At 41.4% G+C, this 15,726-nt stretch overlaps 1 protein-coding gene across 2 annotated transcripts in view; it reads right to left on the minus strand.

The window, feature by feature from the left end:
• Nucleotides 1–15,566, minus strand: part of garre1 (granule associated Rac and RHOG effector 1) — a 52,322-nt gene extending 36,756 nt beyond the window's left edge. The window contains exon 1 of one of the 2 annotated variants that reach the window (XM_030048414.1): nt 15,524–15,566. The gene's annotated coding sequence lies outside the window, so the exon portion shown is untranslated. Of the gene's footprint in view, nt 1–15,511 lie in introns of both variants that reach the window. The other variant, XM_030048415.1, reaches the window with a different exon arrangement.
• Between the last annotated feature and the right edge of the window lie 160 nt (nt 15,567–15,726).

A 15,726-nucleotide genomic window follows, 5' to 3' on the forward strand; every position in this document is an offset into this window, starting at 1 on the left:
TTTAACTGGCTCCTACATACTTTCATGTCTCATTTTTTATTATTTTATCATTACTTCATGGGATTATAAACTAAAATCAGGATCATTAACCTTTGTAGAGTGAAAATTAAATTATCCCTCATGAGAAAAGTGTAAACCTGTCTGTCACCCAGAGATGTGACTTAATATGCTTTCGTTCGTCTTCATGGAACTCACTGCAAACATGATTTAAAGCTGAAAGAGCTGGTCTTTCTTGATGTGTTTACACTGATAAAGAAGGAACTTGTGCCAGACTCACTAAGGAGCACTCTATGCCTTTTTAGTCAAGACTTTAACAGGCTTGGTCCCATGAGCCCGCTGGTTTGCTATTGGATTACCGCCTTTGGAGCATTGATAGATCAAAATTAAACTTTGCTCTGATCCCTTCTGTGCCTCTGACAGTATTTTGACTTCATACACTGCACTATGTTGTTTGTCTGCCCCTGAGCTCCCTCAAGTTAGATTCATAATTTCAATGGGACTGCCTTGCGCGGGGCAATAAGGCAGTTAATGTCATCACAACTGACATTTTTATATCAGGCAATGTTGTGTGTGCCTGTTTGAAATGTAGTGTTTCTGGTTGACTGAAACAACACACAGCTTTGCAGTGAAATAACTGATGAACACTTCAATACAGTCATCTGTCATGATTAGAGGTGTGAATCACTTGGTAGCTGTAGCCCATGATAACAATGATATCACAATACAGGTAATTCTGTATTATGCAATATGTTGTAAGATAATCACCTATGATACATCATGATATCTGTAATTAAAGAATAAATACCCAATAAGTAAAGGCAGGGAATAAATATGCCTCATAGGAACTCAAACGTGCCATCTGCATATTAAGTTGAAAATTCATATATCGATACTTGGCACAAAAGTATTGATGTGTCATGATATACTTTATTATCAAATTATTGTTCCACCCCAAATCATGATGGACACTGCTAGGAAAATAAAGACCACGATGAGAATGACCAGAATTTTCCATGAAGGGTGAGAGGGACTCTGTGGTCATTACTGAAAGTCACTGAGTTGATTTTATCTCCTAACAAAGCCTGTGATTGTAAAGACATTTCAAAGAAATGTTTTAGAAAGTAGATGTGTGTTGTTACTAGCACTTAAGTACAGAGCAAAGGCAGTGGTGAAGATAGCAAGAACACACCTGATACAAAGACCAGATGACAAGTGCTACAGTGTTTAAAGATAAACAACAAAGTTTTTGGCCACTATTAATGCCAGTGAGCGAAGTGGACCCAACACAACACTTATCACATGGTTTTTCAAGCACACACACCAGCATGTATGCACACTCTAAGAGTACAGAGGTAAGGCAGTACACAATACTGTGCAGTGAGGGAGGGCTTAAGGCCTGCGCAGTCTCCCAGGTTGCTTTTTCTCTGCTCAACCAATAACTAGGTCAGAAGAAGGAGAAAAAACTGAGTTTGGAAGAGCAAAGAAGCCACACCTGATAATCATGTTGAATGTGGAAAAACTCACAGATAAAAGTAGACAACATGTCACCTTATCAAATTAAAACACCGTAAAAGTAGAGCTTACTGGACAAATATTTCTTGTGACATATTACTATAGATCTCGGCTAAACAATGAGGTCAGATTTCACAGAGAAAATGTTCTCACAAACTGATGCACCTTTACTAGAGAGTGCTCATGGTCTACATTTCCTGCCTGGATATAAAACTCGACAAGCAGAGGTTGTCCCAAAAGAAGCAGACACAGCATCAATATTAATGAGGCCTGCTGGCTTCTCAGTGTAGCTCAATTGGCTGCCAGCCTCCTGTTGCAGGGCACATCGTATTAGAGATTGCACCCAAACAAACACATGTGATAGGAGAGTCCCTCAGTCTGTACTGGCATAGTGCCAGCCCAGTTTAATGTCCTTCCTTCACCAGGGGCTGCTCTGAGCTAATGTTAGCACTACTTCCCCACTCACTGAGCATCTCAGCTGCTCAGCTTCAACAGGAAGGGGGCTTAGGTTTCCTGGTGCGAGCTCTCTGTCGCCAGTTACAAAAACGTCAAGCTCCCAAGTATGATTTACCTGTCTGTGCAAAACTTCTAGCATACAGCTGCAGCGACCAACAGACAAGTATGGGAAAGCGAATGGTAAAAAGGCAACTTAGGAAAGGTACATAGGCTGATGAGGCAGTTCACCTCTGAGTTTTGTCCATGCAGAGATGGGTAACTGTGGGATTTTTTCAATGTTGAGACCAGTTTTGAAACCAGTTGCCAAATAATACCTTTTTGATTACTCTCTTTAATTATTATGCAAAATATTTGTATATATTTCATTATGCAACGGAGTAAATGAAAAGGTGTAACTATTCGATAGCGATAGTAGAGAAAGACAGGAAAGGCAGGGGAGTGAGGGAGCGACATGCAGCAAAGGGCTTCGCGCAGCACCAAACCCAGGCCACTGCAGTAAGGACTTAGACTTGATACGTGGTTCATGCTCTGCCAGGTGATCTACCAGGGTGTGCCTGGACAAAGTGCAACAATTGATACTTGTCAGCTGCATTTCTAGATAGATTTTCAAATACTGATACAGGGTTTCCCCCAGAAAACTTGCTAAGCCTGGTGGTCGGGGGGGCTCCAATAAAGAGTGATACCTCTTCTCTGAATAGACAAGCTAAGCCAGTGTACTGCTGTTAGCCAGTGAAAATAGAGCAGAGTGGCGACTCTTCACTTTGTTACACAATCTATGTCAGTGCGCTGCGGTAGCTGGAAATCTTCTGTGCCTTTGCCAGACATACGTTCATATTCCACTCAAAAACGACATTTCATTCAACTTATGTAAAATCCCGTCATATTCCGCGTAGCGGCGCAACTTGGTGGGCGTTATCCTGGTAATTTCTGCTCTGACGACGTGCTAACATCCGTGCTAAGTCGCACTGGCTCTGCCTCATCATCGAGCCGCGGCTCGGTCGGCTCGCCGGGGATGCACTCCCCTCGGCCTGGGGGTGAACGAGCGGGCTCATCGTCTCCTCCAGTGCTCCTCCGACTTCGGAAAAAGAAAGTGTTCACGTATCGACCATAAGACCATAAGACCATTGCGCTTTCAACCGTATCACCAGATGCGGTTAAAAGCTCTACATACCGTCTTTGGTATCACTGTTTCTGGTGCATAAAAAAACTATTTAAAATAAATAAACAAGGGACGCTTAGCCTGGCGGGGGTGGGCAAGAAAAGCCTGGCGGCCCGCCAGGCCTATAAAGCACTGGGGGAAACCCTGCTGAAAAATTCCTCAATAGAAATTCCCACACAAAAAGAAACTCCTGTTTTAAGAATCCAGCATTCATTATGATGAACAACTGTGAAACTTTTTAACGCCATAAACACTGTTCCTCATACAAAATAACATCTTTTTTAAAACTTTTATTTATCCAAGGAAAGTTGCCCAAACCTGCATACTCCTTCTTAGCAACACCCTGCTTTGCATCCATAAAGTTACACATAGTCACACTTGGGAAAGTGTCCTGAAGAACCACAACTTTCTACTGCTGGTCACTGAGCAGTTCCAGTGGAGCGGAGAAATGCCCATGATCAAGGAAAACTCGATGGTGGTTGATTGCTATTTGCTATTCACTTTTTTATTCACTGTCCCCTCTCAGATTTCCAGGGACCTGAACCAGAGAACCTTGATGCGACAAGCCCGCTAGTCTAACCTCTACTACTGTCGGCTATGGTCCTAATAACAGCCATTATTAGATATGCAGCCCTATCTATGCAGCTCTGTCACATCACAGCAAGGTAAGCTTAATAACTGTGGATGAGGCAGCTGTTACCCGTGCTGACAGCTCCTTATCCATCTGCCGCTGTGAAGCACAGACAGGCCCTCTGACACTCCAGCCACAGGCCTGGTATTAGCTCTCTCATGAAGTCTATTTCAGCCTCCACGGGCAAAACAGCTGCCCTACACTCCACACCACACCGTTTTTAGACACTCCAAAAGGTTCAGCTCCAAAAAAATGTCCTCCTCTACATCTGTTGCCAATGAAGCAAAGGAATGCATTACCCTGGAACCCTCTTAATGTGGGTTCAAACAAACATGAAAAAGCAGGTCAGGATGACCAAACGTACATTGTAAAATGCCTGCTCAAAACAGGACATTCTGTGGAGGATATATAAGTAAAACAATGTACACATTGGGTTTTGAAAAGCGGAACTTGGACAATGTCTATATGGTAAGAGCAAGTCCACTTCACAAATTCCATAAGGCAGATAAGACATAGGCCGAGTGAAGTTTCAGAATCAGCAGACAGGTCGAGGAGGTCAAGCCAAATGACAGGACAAGTGCTGCGAGCAACTGTGTGACAGGAGCTGAGAGTATTGTGGTAGGCTCCGGCCTCCCCATACCAACACATAGAAAAAAAAAAACACACAGACACACACACTCGCACACTCACGCATGCAGCTGCATGACTGTGAGAAGAGAAAAATATAGGCCATGGCTATGATTTTATATCAACAGTGAGCATGGATTTTTAGCTACCAATACTCAGTGAATTCTCTGGAATTGTTTTGCAGACAGCTGCAGAAGTAGCAGTTGGGGGTAATTTTTGGTCCTGTTTCCACATATATCCCCATTTTGGTGCCATCTTTGGTTTTAATGTACTACAAAGACTCATTTGAATGCTTAGTTATCATAAAAGCATTGTTTATATACAGTTTTGAGTTAAATTAAGTGAGTGAATGCTCACCAGTCAACAGCTTGATGGAGTTGGCTAACAGGCTGGATAATATTAGGCTAACCTGTAATGTCATAACAGACGCTGTAAGTAGCTTATGGCTCCAATAAAAATAGCTAACAGGCCACTCTAACAAAGGTCTGTGTTGCCTATGTAAAACTATATTTCAACATCAGTGCCCTTGCCTCTCTCAAATACTGATATGATGCACTGTTCCAAAGAAACAAAAAAAGAGAAGAAAAAGAAAAAAGAAAAGGAATGTAAATTGAACAAATTTACGTAATGCAACTCCCACAAGGGCGAGGAACATGACAAAGGACTTTAAGACATGATGTTGAAACAAATAAAAATAGAAAATGTGACCTATTCAGAGCAGTTTCCCAAAATCATAGACGCCTTTCAGTAACAGAGTGAAAGCAAACAGATTCCACTCAGACATTCCCTCCAGAACAACACAGTACAATGAAGTGTTTTTAGCGTGCCCAACTGGTGGATTTCAACAAGTGAGGGTCACAATAAAAGGTTCTGACGTCAGCTCCATTTCATGAAAAGCCGGTGGCACCCTATGGGGACGGAAATGCCTCCCTCAGCCTATACTGAGCAGGTTATATACTGAGGTCGCAGGTTCTGCAGCATGCCAACCGCCGGGGTGCTCTATTTTTAGCCAGGACAAAAGTAAAATTTTTCTCTTCCACTTCAGGCAGTCAGACAGGATATGGAGTTGCCGTGGAAGTAGAGAAGATTAAGGCTTAGTCACGCAGCCAGCATGACTGTTATTTTAGCGTGGGAAAATCAAGCAAAACGCGCTGGAAACCACAATAACTTCAGGTATTTTGGAAACACAGAAACCAGCCTTAATTTAGGAAAGAACTCTAAGATTTTGTAGGTCTGCTCTACATCTGAAGCATATCTACATTAGTTTGACAAGAAAACCACAAGCATCGTAGCAACAGGCCTTCATAAGGGCATGACAGGGGCAGCAAGTGGCAGAGCGAATAAAAAGACCATGCTTCAACCAGAGGACTCAGGTCGAAGCACCTGCTAAAGTGTTCTTGAGCAAGAAATTAAATCCCTATCAGCTTCCAGGATTCACTTTTCTGTGGCTGACTGTGGGAGAAGTGAGAAGACAAGTTGCCTTTGGAGAACTAATGAAGAGTAGAGTATCACATTACATGAGGGTGTCACAGTAGCCTTGATTCTTGTTTTATGTGGCTGTCTATGTAGTGTACAAGCGCTCATGTGTCTCACTGGGAATATTTGACAGAGGAGCAAATAGCTGGCCGCAAGCTAAGCCTAAATTGGTTTCCCAGGAGACAAGGGTGAGATTTCCCATGCTAGAAGCCCCCTCTTTCTCATGTACAAACCCACTAGCCTTGTCCCTCTGGGTGGGGGATGACTGCTTAAGGCTCGTTTATGTTCCCTTTACGTATGAAAATTAATACGTCCTTTTCAAACGATGCAACCATGAAGGCCCACATACTTTCATGCATTATGTTGGCGTCAAAGTTAAGCAATAAATCCACTAGAGGGAAGTTCGGAGTCAAAAGTTTCTGACAACAACAAACATGACAACGATGCAGAAGGTCATAAAAATTTTCTTTCTACAAAGATGTAAATGTAGAGGCGGCATTGTAAACGGCGGTGGTCTGTGAAGTCAATAAACACATCACCACATAAGGACGGAGAAATCTTTTCTCAAATAAAATCTTTTTTAAAAAAATTTCTTCTTTGTGTCTCGCTCGTAGACTGGTCTCTAACTACTCGCTACACTGCCCCCACGATTTCCAGTGGTACTGCACTGTTTTGTTGGTATCCATAATGTCCGTATGTTTTGGGAGTGTCCTAAATTAATTGATTTTTGGTCAGAAATATTCCATACTTTTTCCTACATGTGTGGTAAGGTTCTTGAGCCAAATCCCTGGACTGTTTTATTTGGTGTGGTTCCACGGGATATGCTAATACCATCAGATCAATGTAAAGCTATTGCATTCTCTTCACTGTTACTTCACTGACTAATTCTATTAAGCTGGAAGAAGGCTACACCGCCCTCTCACAAGCGCTGGGTGGAGGAGGTGATGAGTTTTTTAAAAATTGAACGACTAAGATTCACTATTAAAGGAGACAAAAAGAGGTGTTTAAGAGTTTGGAAACCTTTTCTGTCATATTTCGAGGTTGCATGGTTCTCTGGAACTGGTAATGATATTCTCTGTTACTTTTTTTTTTTTTTTTTTTTTGGTACTGTATACCCCTGGGCATAGGGTATGTACCGTACATGGGCATGGGTGGGTGAGAGGGTATGTGTTGGATGTTTGTGATATATCGTGATGTCTTGTATTTGATGTTTTTAAATGCAAAAAAAAAAAAAACAATAAAAATATTGGAAACTGTTGGTATCCGTAAGCTTCCTGAAGCCATGCACGAATACAGATGAAATGAACACAGGGTACGGACAGGAGGCTGTGTCCGTTTCCATACACATACTTAAATTGAGCATAAATGAGCCTTAACTCTGCTCAGACGAGGAAAATAGCAGGGGTGTAAATCACAAGTTTCATCACGATACAATATTATATCATTTTTTTCAGAGAACAACATGAAAGTCTGCCCCAATGCGATTTTGATTCGATTCACTACAATGTAATGATGAGACGATATCATGTGCCCATTTCACACAATCAGTTACATTTCTATTGACTCACAAAAAGCAACTAAAATATGATCTGAAAACTTTAATTAATGAGCTCTTACAGGCAACTTAAACGAAAGGCAATCTATTGTTAAATTAAAATGGTAAAAAATAACTTTGAAAAACAAATTATTATTATTAATCAAATAAAAATAGACCTTCTGTTGTTCACTATAAAGTTCTACAATTATCATGTTTAGTGCAAATTGGTGATCTTTCAATTATGAACATAAACATTGAACAACTATGCTTCATCACCTCAGAGTTACAATACAACATGAGTGTTTTATTATTTTTAGCATTTGTTTTGTCTGTCGATCAGTCTTTTTTCCAAAATCCGAAATATTTCCAAATTGCTGGTTTAGTCCCAAGAGGGAAGTGAATTTCCTCACATTTTTCTTGGCTGCTACATGACCCACCTGGCGCTCACACAATTTGAAGTTTATCTAAAAAAAAAAATGATATGGGTTGATGTTTTCATTCTTCATCAGTGATACTGGATCACTGATCAATGGATTGTTACACCCCTAGAAATCAGGCTTGGGTGTACAAGACTGAGACTGCATTCAACAAGCAGAAGATGAGGCAGCTGGGCACCTGAAAAAAAGAGCAGACCTATGCAGACAATTCACACTGGATGAAGGGCTGAACAATCTCCTGCTCCAGCAAGCCCCCCCGCCTCTACCCCAAACAACGCTGTTCATACTGTGGATCCAATTGAAAATCCTGTCACACAAGACAAAGTCACAACACACAAGACTGCATCTCTCTAATGCATGGGCAGGCCAAACGTCATGCAGTGGGTGGATATTATTTAACGCTCAATGACTGAATAACATACACTAAAGGCTTCTTCACTTCTATGTTATCGAGACCAAAGATGAGCAATGTGCTTTAAGTTTGTTTTTTGTTGTATTTTTGCTTTCAAATATTCTATTCAAATTCAACTTTTGATCCCATCTTCATCATTAATTCCACTCCTGAAATACACATTTTACTTCACTGTTTTGAAATCTTGCCATAATCAAGCATCACTGCTGTATAACAGTTACTACAGATTTGTCCTTGGCTGGCAGCTCTTCCATCTTTCTGTTCCCCTCATGTATCAAATGTACATATAAATTAGTGTTAATGTCACAAATCACAATTCTAAACTTTGATGCAATAACTAACTTTAATAATGTCATTACAATACCATGGCAGACAAACAAAAACAAGTGCTGCTCCACATGACCTTCTTATGCCATGGAGTGACAAAACCCATGAAACCAGGCTTGTTTTAAAATTTGGTTCTACAGGAAAGTTTTAAGTTAAGTCAGAGCTAAGTGAGTGGGCAAAATCTGGCTTCCAGACAAGCCTGGGGGTCTCAGTCAAGTTAGTTTTCAGGCTTCAGCTTCAGCTTAACCAGAGCTGCAACCCTCCAATCAGACTGCATTTTCTCCAAAATTCAGCTGTCGTACTCCCACAGCATGTGACAACAGTATGCCTGTACTTAGAGAAAAATACAAGAGAAAAGTAATAATATTTTTATAAATGTGTCACAATCAGACATAGTCTGGAGTTACACCAAGCTTAGGACAAGGTTTATTGAAACAATATAGCATAAGGGCCATTAAAACCTCAGTATTTCCACTATATGGAAGCTATGTCACTTGTACTTCCCAAGAACAAATTCAGTCAATTTCACTGACTGAACACTTTTTGATTTTAGAAACATAAATTTTCCTTAGTAAAACAGATATGGAAACTATCTTCCTAAATAAAATAACTAAAAACTAAACTGCTTTGGTAGGGCCCTATACTTCAGAACTGTTTCATTTAGTACCTTTAAGTTTAAGATAATTTAAAAGGAATTATGCCACAATAGAAATATATTTTATAATATATTTTATCAGTCCACAGTGAAGACAAACTGACAAGCTGGTAGAGAAAGACTGCACATTGTTCACAAAGTTAAAAAAATGAACGTCATAATCCACTGAGCAACAGGAAATTCAAATGTGAAGGTGGTCAACTTTGCTCCTGGGAGAATCTTTCCATACAGCTGATCTGCAGTATCCAGCTAAAGTTTTTTTCTGACTTTGTAATTTAGTTTTTGTGGTTTTCCCTTTTTCTCTCTGTACCACAATCCTTGTCGCTACTGTCCCCTGCTTGATTCTGTACTGATCTGTTAAGTAACCTCAAATAAACCTTTTCATATGAAGCCAGGTTTTTCGTCGCATACTTTGTGAGAAAAGACCCCTGGACAGCTCTGCAGCAACATTTGCACAGGTTCTTTGATATGAATTGGGTGCCTGTTTTTGTTGGCTCTGTAAGCAAAATAGTTCTGCAATTTGCTCCTGGAGCCATTTTTGTCTACCAGTTCAGATGGACGGGGATTCAGTTCAAGATGAGGTGGACTGTTTGACACAGTTTTCAGCTGCTAAACACACTTCAGGTCCACACACTAACTCAAAGACAATTCGAAAACAGCATTTTGGTGTTCTGCCCATGTTACACAACACTTGTTTTTTGACTAGCATTTTCAAATTGTTTTCCTACAGGCCGTCCACACTGAAACGTGCCACAAACGCTTTCAGTCCCATGTCTAGTCAAGATTCACACACATGCTTGATACTAGGGGTGGGACTTGTACACGTGTGCACGTGTACATGGTTAGCCAATCATAAACGTTTAGAAAAAAACACTAACCGCGTGCACATTGTTTTTTCATCATGTGACTTTAAGTTCACTCATAAGCGCGATGGCATCCACCAAAAATAGAAGCACTGTTTTGGCTGTTTGTTTGAAAGAAACGTAAGCGGAGACACTGTCAAGTGTACACTGTGTCACGCTGAATTAGCCTTTAAGGGTAGCAGCACAGGCTCAATGGTAAAACACCTGCGGTGGAAACACCCGAATAGCCTGGGAACAGAGCCCAGCGTGCAAGTGGAGGACGACAACAGCAAGCGAGCATGAAGGATTTCATATCCAGAAAATGTGACAAGCCACGAAACGAAGCAATTAACAACTTAATTGCGGAAATGGTCGCCCTCGACATGCAGCCTGTGTCGACTGTTGAGGACGATGGATTTTATGTGTACACGCAATTATAAGGCGCGTGTACACGTTTAGAATTTTTTGTACACATTCCCACCCCTACTTGATACTAGACTAGAGTCTCGATCACATAGCAAATCTAAAAACAGCTGGACAGTGGTTTCCAGTGGTTTCGGTCACTGCAACAATCTCAGTATATAGGCTAGTAACTCAGTGACAAAGACATCGTCTATTGTACTGTATGTCTTACACTGTCCTTTTTCACTGTACTCAATGTACAGTTACCTTTGTCCATCAGTATGCTGAGTGAATCTATGAAATGATAATGTCCCGGCACCGACCTCACCACACACAATTACACACAAATCTAATAACTGAAATGATTCTTAGTCAGTTCCTCCTAAGCTGTGTGTGACATGTCTGAGCAAACAGTGTTCCAGGGCATAAAAAAGGTGAGGAGCCACTGGCTTAGTCTAATGTTAGGTTATGGACAACTGTACTCCATCCATCAAAATAAACAATCAAATCCAGTTAACCCTTTAATGTTCCAACGGCCCAATGGTGGGCCCAGCCAACACACTGTCTTTTAGAGACTGTAGCAGGCTCAGTTTCAAAGCCAGAGTGAAGATATCACTCATATGAAACTAGACAACATATGGAACTGATTAGTGTCTAGTATGTCATGCTAGGTTGTCGGCAAGGGGACTACATATTGCCCCAAATTTAGGCTAAATTTTGAGTCTTGAGTCTTCCTTTTGCAGACATGCCCACCTCATGCTAATTCCATGCATTCTGGTGCAAAAACCATGCCACTGTTTGCATGCAGTACAAATGTGTTGTTTTCACCTATTTGAAAATAGGATATTTCTGCATACTGGGGCCTAAACAGTCTTGGAATTGAATAAATTTGGTTTGAATGGAAAGCTGAGACTCTTGTGGATTCAATGGGCCTAATTGTGTTCATATGTGATGATGTTAGCCCCCATAACAATTCAAATAACCACTTCAAATTAGTGCGACAATTTCTTGAAAATTGACGTCACTGTATAAAATGAATATTGCGACCTCTTAGATAATCACACCCTCATGAAACTTTACAACCACAAACTAGAGACCTGGGGCATTCAGAGGATGTGTGGTTTTCCTCAGCATACTGAAAATAAGGGGGGATTTCTGAGCAATATCCAGAACAGAATGTTCACCATCCAACCACTGAAAATGCAATTCTCACAGAAATCTCCAAATGTCAAAAGTTTTTGATACCAAATCAAAGCATGAATTTGCTCAAGCTCTTAGTGTCCTACTGTGGTATTTTGGATTTTTGACCATGTTTATCAATTCTTCAGTGGTAAAAAAAACAGTTAAATTCTGCACCAAATCTAAGAAACAAATGGTATCGTGCCAAAAATTGCTTCAACAATTTATGAGACACAACTGAGCACAGGAAGGCACATATGCTTGAGTCATAATGTTCTGACCTTTATACACATAGATGAAAAAATAAATAGGTGTCTAGCTAAAAAACAATATTTATTACAGATTTATGACTATAATAACTTGACACACAGTGCTGCTTTCAGATGGTGTATACCATTTCTATTTGGCATCTCGTGTTAACCTTTTCTTTCCCCCTTAAGAACCCTCAACAAAAAAATGGGTCTGCAGAAAGGGGACGAATGGTGAGGAGCTACCACAACTCAACTATCCCCACTGGTCAAGGTTTCAATGAGGCTAAGCCACATCTATTTGTTCTTAGAATACATGTGCATGGAAGTGCGAGCAGAGTGGAAGCTATTTCTACAACCTTAAGGTAACATTTAACTTCCTTCCTGTAACACCTGTTTTTCCTATGAGATCAACTCGAGAACGGCAGCTTTCTGAGAATCTCATCTAAGAAAAACTAGCTAGGAGCCACAGACGATTTGAGGAAAAAAAAAAAAAAAAAAAAAAAACAGAACAGGCTGAGGTCGAATTTCACACCAACATTCACTCACATTCTTCCAAAAGCTCAAATGCAGTCAAAGCAAAGAAAACTGAATGAACATGTTCACAAATTGCCATTTTTGATAGCATACAGTGAAAACAAATCCACAGTGTTAGAAATCCTCCCTCTAATACTGGCCTGGGTTAATCCTCCACCCCTTCCCCCATCAAAGATTCCTCTGTGACATTCATCTGCATAATCTAAAACTGTGCAGCAAGAGAAATACTAGAATGCTCCTTTGTTGAAGGAAATATCATTCTGGCCTGTGGAGATAGCGCCAGTGCAGCTCAGGCCTGGGCTGTACTCCACCCGAGGCAGACGCAGACAGTAATCTTGTGACTGTAGGTTGACTTCCTCACACATGCATCCGGATTCAGTGTTAGACTCGGGAAAAGTGTCACTGCTGGTCACATCTGATATGGATAAATAACAATGACAAAAACAACTCAGGCCTGGGCACTGGTCTACAAGTGGAAACAGTTATTTGGGCACGGAGCTGAATGAGCTATTGGAGAGAAATGTGTCCACACAGAGACAGGAATTTTGCAGACCAAAGCTCACATTTCCATAGTGACACAGCTGTGGCAAATGTCAACATGTAGGCTTGGGCTTGTTTCTATAAAAGCTGTGTAAGCCTGCAGAAAACAAAACCAAAGGGGAAAAAACTGATAATCTTTGCCCTTTAAAAACACCTACTTCCAAGCCTGAAACATGTGTATCATTTGTAACTTAACTAAGATTGAATTAGCAGTCAAAGTTATACTAAGCCATCCCCTGACCATCTAAACTGCTCTACAAAGAAAAAAAAAAGAAAGTACTAACTCACCCTGTGCTTCATTTTTGCTACTTTAGATTTTGCATCAATGATCACTATAATCCACAAATGCTACTAGGAGACTTCTGATCCACTTCTGTGCAAACAATGTGTCTCTGAGCAAACATTTATTCATTACAGAACTCCTACATTAGAATTTGATGAAATACCAGCACTGGTAGTAAATTTGGGCTGAACCTCAGCCACTGACAAAATCCTGGTGCAGTTTTTTCGTAGGCTTGTTAAGTTTCCTTGCTCTACCAGCCAGTGCGACTACTATCAATCATGTCTGTTTTTCGATTTTATTAGCATTTTGCCTGGAAAATACTGTCAATGGATCCTGAATTTCAGAATCCACCAGCCAGGCCAGTGGCCACAGCAGATGATGAAAAACATTACAGCCCTGGATAATACTTCCTTCAAACAACAAATTGCAAGCAGTATAGAGACATGCCATTAAAATATTGTCAAGTCATTCATATAGACACTGCAAACACTACACTCAAATCTACAGTCTGTCAAAGATAGCATTGTCCCTCTGATGTTAAATTATACAGCCATCCATCTCCTGATGAGTACAAAGCTTCAGATCTCATGTATAAATGATCCCTTTTAGCTGAACTTCTAAACCCCAACGACCCAAACATGAATCATATTTCACATTATCCCAGTGCAGAGATCTCTGTCTAGACTGCTGCAGGCTGCATCCCCAAGAGAAGTGGGGCAATGATATTTAGGCACGTTCCTAAGACTGTCTCCTCTGCACTGGAGAGACCATAAAACATACTACTGACACCACTGCCTGCAGTTTGCTACAACTATGTGGAAGAAGCAGTTTCCAGAGTTTCGGTGGATGACCCAAGTGCCCGGGTTAGCTGCGTGAAATCTCTGTAAACTGGAGACAATACTCACATTGCAGACACCTAACAAACGTTATCTTAGGCGGCACGGCTGCTATCAGGCCATTCTCTTTGAATGCAACTGGAATGCACTGTTACCCAAGTATAACACTCAGATGAGAGAGCAAGCTAACTAGTGATACCTGGTCGGTGATCTACTTGCCAAGCAACTATTTAAGAATCCGATCACTATTTAGCAGGAAGGTGTAACGGAATCCCCGCAAGCGCAGTTAGCCAGTTTCATCGAAACTCTCTGATGTGACATAGCCCGAGTCATGGGAACACTATGTCGCAAGATATAAATACGGCCTTTTTAACGCCCTACAACACAATTTAGCCGGGTAGACTTTAGGGCTACCGGTGCAGCAATGCTGCAAATGTTAGAAAAACGAATGTCATAAAAATGTACCAGCAAACACCGAGGCTAGCTAACCGGCGCTGGGCTTCGTTGCATTCCCCACTTTGACACTCGCCCACTGGCCAAACAGAGCCAGGGCGCTCGCTTGCTAGCTAAGAAGCTAACGCAGTTTTTCTAGGATTCATCCGTTTTTATCGGTATGTATCCAAACCACCGAGTTACACTGTCACATCAACTCTAAACCATGCACCGTACCATAAGGTTTGCGTACCTTACATCATATTTTTGGCGTGATGGGCGATTACCAACGCAGCGCATATAAACCTCGAAACCTTGGCTCCGTTATCGGACGGGCGAACGAGCCCGGTCGCTGCTGGAGCGTGATTATCGTTATTATGCTCTCGATTCTCTTGCATTTTCGTACTTCTTCCACAATAATTTATGGACAAGATCTGGAGGGATCTGGACTGGAGCATCACTCTCTGATACAAGGCTTGAGAGCCGAGGGAGACTGAAGGAAGGAAACCGCCAATCGCTCGTCCTGCGTTAGCATAGGCGGATGCGCCTGTTTCCATTAACAGAGATCAAATTGGGGTTGTGCTCCGAAATAGGTGTTATCATGACAAAAGATGACACACGCATTGGTAAACCTATTTGAAAACCGTGGAGTAACTGTTCGCGAGGGTTGGTTGTCCCAGATGTTGCGGGGAAAAGATAGGACGCACATGAGAAAGGGTCCGTGTCCGATAATGGGCGCATTTAGTTGTATTGGTACTAACCAGGCTAAGCTAGCTAAACAGCTAAGTGAGGTAATGTTAGCTACCCAGTTAGCTCTCTGCGACACGATTCTCATCGCTGAGGGAAACCACCAACAAATGTAACCGGCTCGGCGAGATTCCAGCATCGACCCAACAACAGACAGACTCATCCCAACCAGGAAAATTACAGACAGCTTCAGTGAAACACAAGACTAAAATGTTAGTTAATGTTAAGTTAATCACCGCATCGCTCACCAGCTCTGGGCATCCACCCTCTTGACAGCGAATCCCCTGTCTGTATGACCAGCCAGTGTCAAATCAGCTACACTCCAAAAACAACACTTCCTGTAATTACCTTCACAATAAAATCGCTTCCGACGAGCATGTGTTGCAACGTTTTTCGAGTGATACAGCGAACCGGCGTAAATAGAACAAACATGTTTGGGTTTATCTTCATA

This window comes from Myripristis murdjan, chromosome 3 (genome assembly GCF_902150065.1).
Source record: "Myripristis murdjan chromosome 3, fMyrMur1.1, whole genome shotgun sequence".
Lineage (NCBI taxonomy): Eukaryota > Metazoa > Chordata > Actinopteri > Holocentriformes > Holocentridae > Myripristis > Myripristis murdjan.